This window comes from Pseudopipra pipra, chromosome 4 (genome assembly GCF_036250125.1).
Source record: "Pseudopipra pipra isolate bDixPip1 chromosome 4, bDixPip1.hap1, whole genome shotgun sequence".
Taxonomy (NCBI): domain Eukaryota; kingdom Metazoa; phylum Chordata; class Aves; order Passeriformes; family Pipridae; genus Pseudopipra; species Pseudopipra pipra.
The window spans coordinates 4,836,806-4,848,942 of record NC_087552.1 but is presented as its reverse complement, the minus strand read 5'-3'; the positions used below and the strand labels follow the sequence as shown (position 1 = coordinate 4,848,942).

At 43.0% G+C, this 12,137-nt stretch overlaps 2 protein-coding genes across 2 annotated transcripts in view; one reads left to right on the top strand and one right to left on the bottom strand.

Moving 5' to 3' along the window:
* BLTP1 (bridge-like lipid transfer protein family member 1) overlaps positions 1-12,137 on the bottom strand; it is a 355,866-nt gene that overhangs the window by 196,806 nt on the left and 146,923 nt on the right. The window lies entirely within an intron of this gene.
* Positions 4,504-12,137, top strand: part of ANXA5 (annexin A5) — a 31,241-nt gene continuing 23,607 nt past the window's right edge. Inside the window, exon 1 of the mRNA XM_064651466.1 lies at positions 4,504-4,611. The gene's annotated coding sequence lies outside the window, so the exon portion shown is untranslated. The remainder of the gene's footprint in view (positions 4,612-12,137) is intronic.

The following is a 12,137-nucleotide window of genomic DNA, read 5'->3' as shown; positions in this document are numbered from 1 at the left end:
CTCCCTGTGGGGGGAAACAGCCATGGCAACATCCCATGGCTGACCTCTCCCCATGGATGGCTCACTGTGGCTTTTTATTGCAAGCTTTTGAAATTGGTGCACACTCTGTGATTTGTGTCAGTCTGTTATTTGGTCATTATAGACCCGGTCATCTCTTATACAAACTGTCCCAACACTCAGTCCTGCTTTCCAGGGAATTTGCAAGACATGGGACATTTGGGCTACTCGGACGGGAGTCTTGGAGCTGATGCCATCCTGCCTCACATACCTCAGGACATGAGGATTTCGGGTCTGTAGCCAGCTGGCAGGAGCTGGTGAAGTCAGGACTGTGGCTTCCACTGCCCATGGCAGCTCTTCTTGGACCCTGGGGCTGTAACTGGGCCATGCAGGCAGGAACAGTTGTGCTCCCCCATGGCCAGCTCCTGCACCGGGGGGAATTCGGTGTGCAGGGTGACACGGACAAATTCAGCTCAGTTGAGGGAAACTGTATCTGTCACATTCCCAGAAGGTGGGGGTGCAGGTGAGAGCCAGAGCCCCAATTCTCTCTAGTCCTGCCATGCCTCCTCCTGGTGCCTCAATTGCCCTTCTGCACTCTTGGCTGTTTGTTTTCAAAGTCATGGGAAAATGATGAGAGAACAATACAGCACAGGTTTCCCTGCCAGCGACCCATCAGCCTCTTATCTATATGGTTTTCTTGTTCTTTCTCTGTGGAAACGGTGGGAGTGACTTCGGCCTCACATCGGTGATTAGAAAGAAGGTGACTAATGGTTTTGCTCAATTAATATAAGTAGCCATAAAACTGTGAAGCATATTCTGCATGAGCACAGAGAGATTATCTTTAGACCCAGCTGACTTCACAGATAAGTAGCCCTGAAGTGCTTAAAATCTTGTGAATGGTTGGGGCACTTTTAATAACTTGCTTTGCAGAAGCACTTCATACTTACTTTATTGTGTGGAACAGTTTTTGTAATGACTTTACAAGCGTGACTGACAGGCTGAGTTACCTTTCTCTAGAAAATGAAAACTAAACCATGATTTTTCTCTGACATAATACGCATTTTACACCAGCAGTACAATAGAAAGTTTTGTGGGGGCTACTCAGTGAAATATCTGGAAGTCAGAGGATTATAATCTCTTTGTCTTGTTTTGGTACTAGTAATGCATCTCAAATGTTCTAATTTCACAAAGACCTGCAGTGTAGGAATAAATACCCCAAATGACCAAGATGAGTGCTCCTTTTACGTAAGTCCCATGTTTCAATGCTGTCACCAGCAGCACGATTTGAAGGACAAGCAGAGGAGTTTTTTGGCATCACACCCCCAAGTGGCATCAAACACCTGCACTGTTCAAATGAATTTCTGTTTCTTGATAAGTATTTTAGGGCACAGCTGTGAAGGCAGCACCTTCCCCTCTGCTGGTATTGTCACAGGGCAGGAAGGTGGAAGGAGATGGATGAAGATGGCTCTTCTGTGCTGATGTTGTATCTGATTGCTTTCCCAAATAAAGATTGATGCCGTCAATAGCCCCTTGTCCAGAGGAGGGCAGGCCCCTTGTGCAGAGTGCCCTTCCCACTGTTCAGAGATCTTCTAGGAAGTTTCTAAATTCCCAAAATGTGCATCCTTTCTTTTAAGCAGTCAGAAGTAAGCCAAAACTCTAAAAGATTAGCCAGATGGATCATCTTGGAAAGATCGAAACAAACTGCAGGGTGAGAGAAATACAAGATGGAATCATTAGTAGTCAATTAATCCCGAGTCCTCTGTGTTGCTGAGGGTATCCTCTCCTGGGAGGTTTTCCTTCTGTTCAGCACTAAGGTGTTGGGACACCTGTTAGAACATCTCATTACTAGGCCATTGCTGGCAACCACAGGGAATTCAGATAAGAGCCGTGAAAAGCCTTTGGGGAATTCAGAAGGAAAGAACAAAACGGTTAAATATGTATGTTTTCGCTACCTGGCAGCTATAGGGCAATACAATTATCTGCCCATACTTGAAAAACATAAGCACTGAGAGAGAAGATGACTTATTTAGCATAACCTGTAACTAGGCATAACTACAGAGTACAGACAGACACTAGTCAAAAGAAAAGCAGGAGAAAGTACTTGACAACATGGTGTGTTAAATCAAGAAATAACCTCCCAAAGAAGATGCACAAAGCTCAATGTTTGTATGTTGAAAATCAGTGCCTGAGAGGGAATAATGCTGTGCTTTTGTGAAGAGGCACTATGTCATCACTGCTTTTCCCATCTCCAGGTTAAAAGACACGAAAGCTCAGTGGACCAGAATAGTTTCCAGTGAGGCCTAAAGAATTGTGCCATAAATGTCCTAACTTGGGCATTTGAAAATACTCTAAAACAAATGCAGCAACATTTTACTTTCCTCATGGTTCACCTGGAGTATTTTCACAGTGACAGTGTAGCTCCACTCACAGCCACAGCTGTGCAAGACCTGCTCAGTACCTTTAATTCCTTGGCATTCCCCAGAAACTCTTTACTGTTTTGGTTCCCTTCAAATGTTGTTCCATCTCTCAAATCTTACTTTGAAAATCCACCCCTATGGAGGGCTGTCAAAACTCTGACAGTCGTTTAAGATCTCTTTTGAGGTGCCTTGGGGGGACTTCAGCCAAATAGTTTTTCTGTTCAGATGCACAGGCACATCTGAGCTGACAAAGCTTTCAGTGCAGAATATGATGGTCCACCTGATTTGGGCTTGCAGAAAATTTTTTTTTTATTATTAAATTGATATTTTAGCTTCTCACATGGTAGTGACTGAAAGTTTTAGAACATGGGGAATATATTGCTTGATGCAGTTACGAAAACTGAAGTATGATTCAGATCTATGAGAGACCTAGATAATGATTGGAGGAATTGTTTATGGAAAGCCTCACAAATCAGAATGTTCCATGCTTTCAGTGTGACTTTTAGTGAAATTCCACAACATATGCTCCAGGTGACTTTTCTATGGAAATGCATGTACTTTATTTTTGGTTTCAGAAAAATAAACATCTTCAGAAGAGATCATGTCAATAGCAATGGTCTTCAAATGATATTCCACTTTTTCTTGATCACTTTTAATAATCAGGCATAAAATGTACATCCTCAGTCCATTTAGTTCATTATCTCTGTCATTAGGGTGTTCTTTTTAGAATGTTTTGTACTTTTTCTGAAGCTGTGTTGACAGAAACAGCACTCAGCAAAAGACAAGTCCCTGCTTGCTGGAGATGGCAGATGATAGAGAAAAACAAATTAATTTTCATTCCAGCCTTTGTACACAAGGCTTTACTTATTCTATTTAAGTAAGTGGCCCTTCTGCTCTTCGGGGAAGATTCCATATAATGTTTTCAATATCTTTAAATGCTGAATGAACTGTGAGTCTGCTGCGATCACCAGGGCAAACTCACACCTATTTAACACCTGGGAAGTGGTGTGTGCTAACATGCATCTCCTGCTGAGCACGAAATCTCACTTTCCTTGCTGTAAATATTATTTTCCTTGTGCTTTTGTTTTCCAGAGCAGTTAGTGAAATACCTCCTAACACAACCTTTCTCTCCAGACTGCTGCAAACACAAGCTCATCGTGTTCCCATGTCAGCAAGGAAAGCTCTGTTTAGGATAAAAGGATGTAGAGTGAAAAGTACTCAGTTGCCTTTGATTTCACTTTAACAGTGAATCCAGGAGTCAGAATATGAACTGGAAAGGTTGTTAAAAGACAATAACAGTAAGCACGAGGTGAGGGCTTCTTTCATTGCCTGTCTCCCACCACCTGCTTGGTGCTTTGGACTGGTCTCACCCAAGGGTCTTTCTCTCATCTTTAGCTTTTCTGACCCCAGAGTGTGTCTGGCCTGGGACAGGAGGTGAAAAGGAGCCATAGAGAACTGTTTCCCTAAGGCTCAGCAGAGCCTGTGAGCTGCACTGTAGCTGTTTGTGCAGGCCTTATTAAAATTTATGCTGCATTAAGGACACTTGTCAAGAGGCAACTCTTTGTCTTAATGAATGGTAATGAAGTTTTCAGAGGTATCTGTTCTTTCACAAAAGATCATCTGTCTTTGGTTTTGCTGGAGCCTTGATTGATTGCTGAAGACAAGTTTAACTATTCTGCTTGGCAAGAAAGGATCACTAGAGTATACTTTTCCTCTTTTGTTTTCTCTTCCTTTGGGGTGATTGATGTACCAGTTTCTTTCCACATGATGAGAATGCCATATAACATCGGACGTGTGATGAAAACTTGATATTCCCATACTGAATTTGATAAAAGCCTCCCCAAATCCAGCTCAGATCTTCATATTAGGACAGTGTTGCTGGCTTGCTGATTCTTTGGGATAGACTCAGGCTGCTTCTGTGAGCCCTGTCAGATTCTGCCAGTCAGGAATTGTGTGGGGAGCAAGGAGTGGGCAGGAGGTGGAGAGGGAGCAGAACAACACACAGGTGTGGCCAGTAGAGCCTGGTTTACTTGCAGGAGGGGTGGAAACAGAGAGGTTAAGAGAAGTGGGACAGGCAGCTGCATGGGTTTTCTGGAGAGAGGTGAGGGCTGGGGAAGGATGTCCCAGGTCTTGCCTGCTGACCTGGGCAGTAGCAATACCCTCTGGAGCAACTTGGTGGGTGTCCCAAGAGAAGCAGGTAAGGAAGCAGGGAGATGGGGGGGCCCCAGGAAAGTAGATGGCATGTTTATGTATTTTGCTATACTTGGTTTCTGTTGTGTAGGAAAGAGGAGCACAGAAGCCCTTTCCCTACAGAGGGAAAGGAAATGTGTTTATGGGGCTTTTTTTTGCCTTCTTCAGCCAAATACTTTCCAGGAGAACAGTGACATTTGACAAGGCAGTAGATGATGAGACCTCTCATGCTTTGTCAAAGCTGGGCATGAGACAGACCCTGGGCCTACGCAGGGGACTTGCTGCCTTCATCTTCCCCTCTGGACCCTCAAAGAGGGATCAGTAACCATGTGCCAGGAATGAAAGGGAGGCCCTTGACACCCCCGTATGTAGCAAGGACAGCCCAAGCCATGGGGAGCCACGGAGGGTTCTCTTAACACACTCCCCAGCACTTCCTCAGGGGTGTCAGAGTCTGTCTGTGAGCACAGCTTGGCACCCTCTTGCCTGAGGGAGCTGTACCTTGTCTTGGGGACAGGTGCTTTCTTCTGCTTTAAAACTGGGCAAAAAAGACAATATATCTTTATGGTCTTTTCACAAGCCCCTGATGAAATGATCTTGTTAACAGTGACATGGTAATCTGTCAGTAGTTGAAGTTATATAAACCACTTCTTTGTTAAAATCCACCGTTTGGCTGAATTAGAAGTCTTTAAATTTTTTAACTCTGAAGTTACTGAAGTCTGCTTTCATGGACTTGTCTGTGTCAGTTGTCCTGATTCAAATATGTAATCCCTGGAGACTCATCAGCTGGCAGAAGACTGTGGATGTTTAGCAGAGGAATTAGAGCTCTGCAATACGTTATTGTGCACAGAATAGGCACGAAGGAAAAGATGATTCATCGCTGCTCTACACCAGTCCTGCATTCACGTAACTCATTCCAGCTCTGCTGAAATCAGTCACCTTGTACCTGGCTCACAAAGCTGGGAGGGAGATGTGCTGCACCCGGTCGGTGTGGGCACTGCTGCTCCTCTCCTGGCAGCTGTTTTTGGCAAAATCTTGTTTACCTAATTCATCATCCCTTCAAGTTTTAAAGTAAATGTGTAGTCACAGAACTGTGCACTGTTAGTTTGAAGAGAAATTATGTTAAAAATTGTAATTTTTTTCTTTTTTGAAAGTCTGATATCTTCACTTGTGTCCAATCCTTGGAGCACAGTCAAGGCCTGGCTGGATTTCTCATTTGCCAATTGAAAGCTGTTTGCTTGATGTCTTTTTTGAATATCAAATTTTAAAAAAAAAGTTTGCCTGACCAAAATCGGCTTTGATTGTACAGATAGTTCACTGTTGTGAAAATCCTCCCCCTTTCAGCTTTCCTTTGAAAGGAGTTATTTGAATACTAGAAAGTACTGAAACTCTATTCAGTGCTGGTATAGAGGACAAAATGAAATGCTTCTAGGAATTGTGATGTCTTTGATTGCAGTTCCACTGAAATAATCTGACTGATCCCTTTTCTCTTTATTTGTTCATCACAACTGTAGGATTTGCAGTGTCTTGGGCATGACATTGATTTCCTCAACAGTAACACCTAACCCAAAATTAAATGCAAATCTTAATAAGGATTGATGGCAAAAAAACCCCAAAAATCTCCAGGACCTTTTTTTTCCCCCTTATTGATCCTACTGCAACTGTGTTGGATTCCAGCTCAGCGCTGAGCTTTCCTCACTATTAAAGACAAACTCTTGGCATGAGGTTATCCATCAGTATGGAGCATTCTACTTGCAGAAACCTGCTCACAGTTTCATCCTGCACAGAACAGAGCTGGTGGGGGATCTGCCTCCAGCTGCTGGGAATGCTTAGTTAGCAAAAGTATTCTGGGATCAAATAAAAAATTTTCCCAATGCCAGAACTCTCTCCTTTAACTTACCAAAAGTAATTGCAAAACCATCGTGTTTCCAAGTGTGAATCCATAATTCAGATGCAGCAGGATGGCATAATGTAAACTTTTTGGCTGGTTTTGAGGGGAAAAGGGAAAGAAAGTGCAAGAGCGGGATAAAAGAAGAACCCACCAAGTGGAATACCTGCCTGATCACTTGATGGTATTTTTTAACTACTTAGAAAGGGTAATTTTCGCATGAACTCCTGGGTTAAAATTGTATCCTGTGTCAGGATTTTGGAGGACTCTTATGTGCAGTTACTGTTATCCCTCTGATTTGTCACAGTGTTCGCGGAGTGTTTGACCCGCCTCTCCCCCTGCAATTCCCGGATAATGCCACTAGATGTCCCTTTTTCTACAAGGTTTATACTGCTTTCAGAGTCCCCGGAACTATTTCGTGTTTGAAATACGGGATTTCAGCAAGTCAGAATTTACATTATTTATGTTTTCACTTCCCCTTTGACTATTACCGTAGCTCTTTTTGAAAAATTTGCTACTAAGACTGGTTTAACATGGTTTAACTGAAATTCCTACGGTGACTGGGAACGGGAGTCTGACGAACTGCAGGCATCCATCCTTCTCTGTCGCTGTACTCAGCAGAATAACTTGCGGTGAGTTGGTATTGAACTGCTGTATAGCACGGCTGCTGTACTGGGATACACATCTTAATGAAACCTTGGACAAAACCCAAGCCCTCGGCTCTGTAGCTACTAACAGTGGGAGGTATTTGGCATGAAGTGTTTTTTTGTGGGTTCCTTTAGTTTAAAAATAATTTTGAGGCAAAGCTATGCTTGAATCGTGCCGTATGTCACATCTCTGTGCAGGTCTGAGCAGAGGGCTTGGGAATTATGCTGCGAAATACCACCAGGTGGTGACACTCAGTGCTGCCTTCATGCAGATTATATACGCTAGGGCTCCAAAAATAGGCAGCACAAACCAAAGGACTGTTTCTTGATCCTTTTGCCAAGAGCCCCTGGAAGTTTGTCCTGAGAGCCCTTGTAGTTTGTGCTGAAGCTGTATGTGCAGCTCTGCCCCCCAGAGCCATGATGTGGGGCAGGATGGGATTCCTGCCCTCACAGATGCTGCAGATGGAGGCTGGTGGTGCTGTGAAGTCTGTGTTTCCTGGTTTCCCCCTGTGTTGGGGGCACAGCAGCTGGGATCACTTCTGGCACCTGAGGTGTTGCCTCTTATTGCAGCAGCTCAGCCAGATGAACACTCACAACCCTGAAAAGGAAGTCCTAATTAGCCATAAATATTTATTTATTTTGGCTGAAGGCAGAAAAGGTAATTTAAGTCTGCAGCTGTCTTCAGCAAATAATAGAACACTGGAAAGCAAAAAGGATAGCTATTAAAGGAATAAAATGCATCTGCTCCTGTCTGGTAGTTTGGATGCCAAGTTTAATAGTGCTGGTTTGCCAGGTGCCATTGCACAGATGTGACTGTGCCACCTTTTCCTACAGCCTGCTGCTGCAGATCCTGCCACTGCAGGGCCTGGAGGTTTTAACAGTGTTGGAGGGATGAGGGCAGGAATTTCTCCCCTTTTCCTCCCTCTCCCCAGTCCAGAACTGGGAGGTGTGCAGTTAGAGAGGAGCAAGAATTGCTTGGTTTAGGAAAGCTGTGTCACAACTTTAGTGCTCTCCAACCTCAGCTTCACTGATCTGATGCTACATGTGCAGGCAAATATCCCAGGGGATAGTGAGGTCTGGATATTTCTCTTTTCTCCCTCTGGGAAGATGATTTGACTGGCTTGCTTGTGACATCTCATTCCTTCTTATCTCCATGTTTGCATTTGGGTGTTGTCTTTTTTGAGCAAATTTTATTTTTAGTGTTCTGGTTACCTGGGATATGGTCAAGTGAGCAGGCAATCCATGAGAAGTCATTCAATCCACTGACTGGAAACAGATACAACAAAAAGACAAGCTGAAGACATGCAAGCAGGAGGCAGGGAATGACATTTAACATCAGGCAGTCTCTAGTTGTGCTTATCTTGTTGCATCTGAATGCCAAAAACCATTCTGGTTTTTGGTCTGGTAACGGGTTGGGGACATGTGGCAATTTCAATCTATAGCGTAGGATTTACTGCTTGTTATTAGTTCTTCTGTAGAGGTTTGCATCAAGGCATTTTTATGAAGAGTAAGTATTATTTAAACTGTATCATTCCTGGCAAAAGAGATTTGGGGTTTCATAGCAGCCTAATAGTGAATCTTGATAAGGACCCACAGCCCCTGACTATCAATTCATCCCTCTACTCTGGAAGAAATAGCATTACAAAAAGCTGTCAATATGATCAAGAAAACCAGATTTTCCTTTATGAATACCTGAATAACAGCTAAATAGAAGTTACTGCTGGGGGTGGGGAGTGGGAATGCCTTTCAGTAAATGGAATTGCAGTTTGCATCAGGATGTCATTTGTTGCTGTGTTCCTGGGCCCTAACTTGGCTCTAGTTCACCTAAAGCTCTGCTGTGATTACCACTACTTAAAGTTCTTGGGATGCTGTAAGTCATTTTAAGCTTGAAAATGTGAATCAAGGTAACAAAAGCTCCACCAAAAGAGAAGATACAGAGGCTTTTTAGAGGAACGGTACCACAGACATTTCTCCCAAACTTATAGCTTATTTTCAGGCAAACAGCTAGTTTATGAAAAACAAATATTTTTACATACAGCCAACTCCTAAAAATATGATGGGAGTGAGAAATTGAAACTACTGACAATGTCCTTTTTTTTGAACAGTAGGACCAGCAATCCATGGAGGAAAAAAAACACCTCGTGCCTGGCAATGATCAAAGTAGGAACAGGAGAATGCTAAGAAATGCTATTTAAAAATGTCTCTGAACATTTTCTTGAGGCCAGGGTTGGGGTTTAGACTGTGGCAGGTCCTTCAACCTTGTGTGGCAGCAAGTGAGAGAAGGTTTGTGGAATTTTTCCTTATACAGGATTATGCCCAAAGTCTTATGTTCGTATGGCTTTGACCGTGCCTAAGCCTTTGAGTGGCTTGCTCACCTTTGAAGGTTTCAAAATGAAATAAAGAGATGGAGCAATTTTAATCTGGAATGTCTCTGTCTGGGTGTGCATTGGCAGTGACTTATCAGGAGCAAGTAAAACACATTTCATGTGCTGGCAGTTTAGGTAGATTTGTCCTAGTTCAGGTATCAAAACATGTCATAGAAACCAGGAAAGGGGCTTTAGAGGTCTCAAGCTAAGTGCTAGAAGTGTTTCTTGTGTTTACAGGAGCACTGAGCATCCAATGTTGGGGGATATATGGGAAGTTATGGACAGAAAGAATGAAATTATGTTCACAGACAAATCATTAAAGCTCTGTAAGACACTAGTGCCTCCTGATAAAACTTTGGGATATCTAGGTGGTGGTGTGGGCTCCACAGAGTCTGCAATCAAAGCACTCTGTTACTCAGGGTTTTGCTGAATTAGTTGCTTGCAAGGTTGAGATCAACATGTTTTAGAAATTTAATGAAAGGCTGAAGAGAAAACAAGTCCATGTAGGCTGTGTTTGGTTATTTCCTCATAATCAAACTCAAATTTTGTGGGCCTGATTCTGCTCTTACTTATGGGAATCAAGCCTTGTGCTGTTTCAGATAAGAACAGCCATGCAGAGTGTGGAGGTGCTTCTTCTCCTGGCATCTTTAGAATAATTTATGGGTTCTTTTCTTCTTCATCAGTCAATATGTAAACCAAGGAGACAGTTTTCAGTGACACTGAGGTCCTTTGGCAAAGGAAAGGGAGAAAGAACAAAGCAGTGCAAAGTCAGTAGCTTGTGACTTGAAACCTGGGCTCAGTTACCAGCACCTGCTCTGACCTTGGGGAAACCACTGAGCCTCAGCTTACCTGGATTCTCCATTTGGAAATTAAGATAATGGTGTTCCTGTATCTCAAGACTCTCGTGGGGGTGCTAATGGGAGGCCCCTTCGTGAGAAAGGTCTTGTTACAGGACCTCACTTAGAAGTATTTTAGGAATTTAGTATTTAGTATTTCAGCTAAACTTCTTATTTCTCTCCTCCACAGAGAGGGAGACAACCACTCATGGATGATTTTTATTTTCTTCCCTCAGATTTTTCAAATTTCCATTAAGCTAACATAACTCAATTATTTTTCTCTCTGCTCCTCTTTCCTAAATAGAAGTAATGGCCTAATGCTTAAAGGAAATTACTTTCTGAACTTGCATTTCTTACTCTGGATAGTTACTTAGTGCTCCCCCAAAGGTTTGCAATGGCTCTTAACATCTGCACACAAGTTCCTGGATGGGGGACAAGTGTTCTGCTATTACTGATGGGCTGTGCCCTCATACACCATCACTGTGTGGAGGTGTGTAGAGCACAAACCCTCAGTGATGTGCTCAAGATAAACTGTGGTGCAGAACAGCTGGAAGTGCAGAAAAATAACCAAAGCCCCTGGCTCTTTTTCTGTCCCCTTGCCCCAGAGGAGGAGTCCCTATCACTGGTCATTAGGGATGTAAATTGTGTTTCTCAGGCCGGATTAGGCAGCCTGGAGATCAAGCCCTGCCTTAGTGTAGTGTTGTAATCAAGATTGGCATCCAGGGCCTAAGGCATGGACTAGAATCTGGCTCAAGTGATTTGTCTTTGCTTGAATTGAGATTATTGCATTGATGACATCCTTGTGATGTGTCTTAGTCGAAAGACAATTTCAAAGAAACCTTCACCTCCTCTGACTAAATGAAAATAACACTGTTTTCCAGTAAGACGAATTCAGCTGCCCGATGCTGTAACTGGTAGGAATGCTCTTACCTGCTATTAACCTTCCCACATTGTACTGGTGTCCCAGGAGAAATCAAGAATCTGACAGAACACTGCTCTGTAATGGGTTGTGGATTAGAAGTAATGAATCACTTACAGGAAGTTGTCTTTGCTGGAATATAAACCAATATTTAGTCTCCAAAGCAACTCTCAAAGTGCTTTAAAAAAACCCCAAACAAGATAATCTTCTTCTACTTTGTACTCTTGGCCTGTCCTTCAGCAGCCCCCTGATGCCAGAACGTGCAGCATGGAAAGAATTTTCTAAACTTTCTGTCAGCATTAAAATCTGAACTTTTTACCCTGCCTGTAAAGCAGCAAAACCCTCCTCTCTCCTCTCTTATTTTAGTAGTGTTACTGCTTATTGTTCTCCTCATACCTTCCCCTCAAGGTGCTGGAGTGCAGCACAAAGCTCTCCATTGGTGCTGAACTGTTTGCTCTCCTTGAGTAGGAGCAGAGGGAAACGAGGCACTGGGAAATTGCCATATACTGGCACCAGACTGGAACAAAAGCCATTTCTCCTCTGTCAGTGTTAATCAAAGCATGAACTTGAAATTGCTTTATTTTTCCCTCCTTCACCTTTGCTTCTGACTCGTGGCTCATCAAGCAGTTCTGACTGTTTCAATTCCAAAGAGACATTAAAGTGTGGAAAAGCGTTTCAGATTGATCTTCAGTTATAATTCCATATGGAAACTGTCTGCTCCATGAAATTTCCCAAGCCTGAAAATCTCCCTCAGTAAGCCTATTGCACTTCAGTGCCTCTACAATAGGCTTTTAAAATATTTTGCAGTAGGATTTCCTTTAAGAGAAAATATTTTAAGTAGGACACCAACAGGCCTTGGCCTTTCTATATCGTGTGAAGA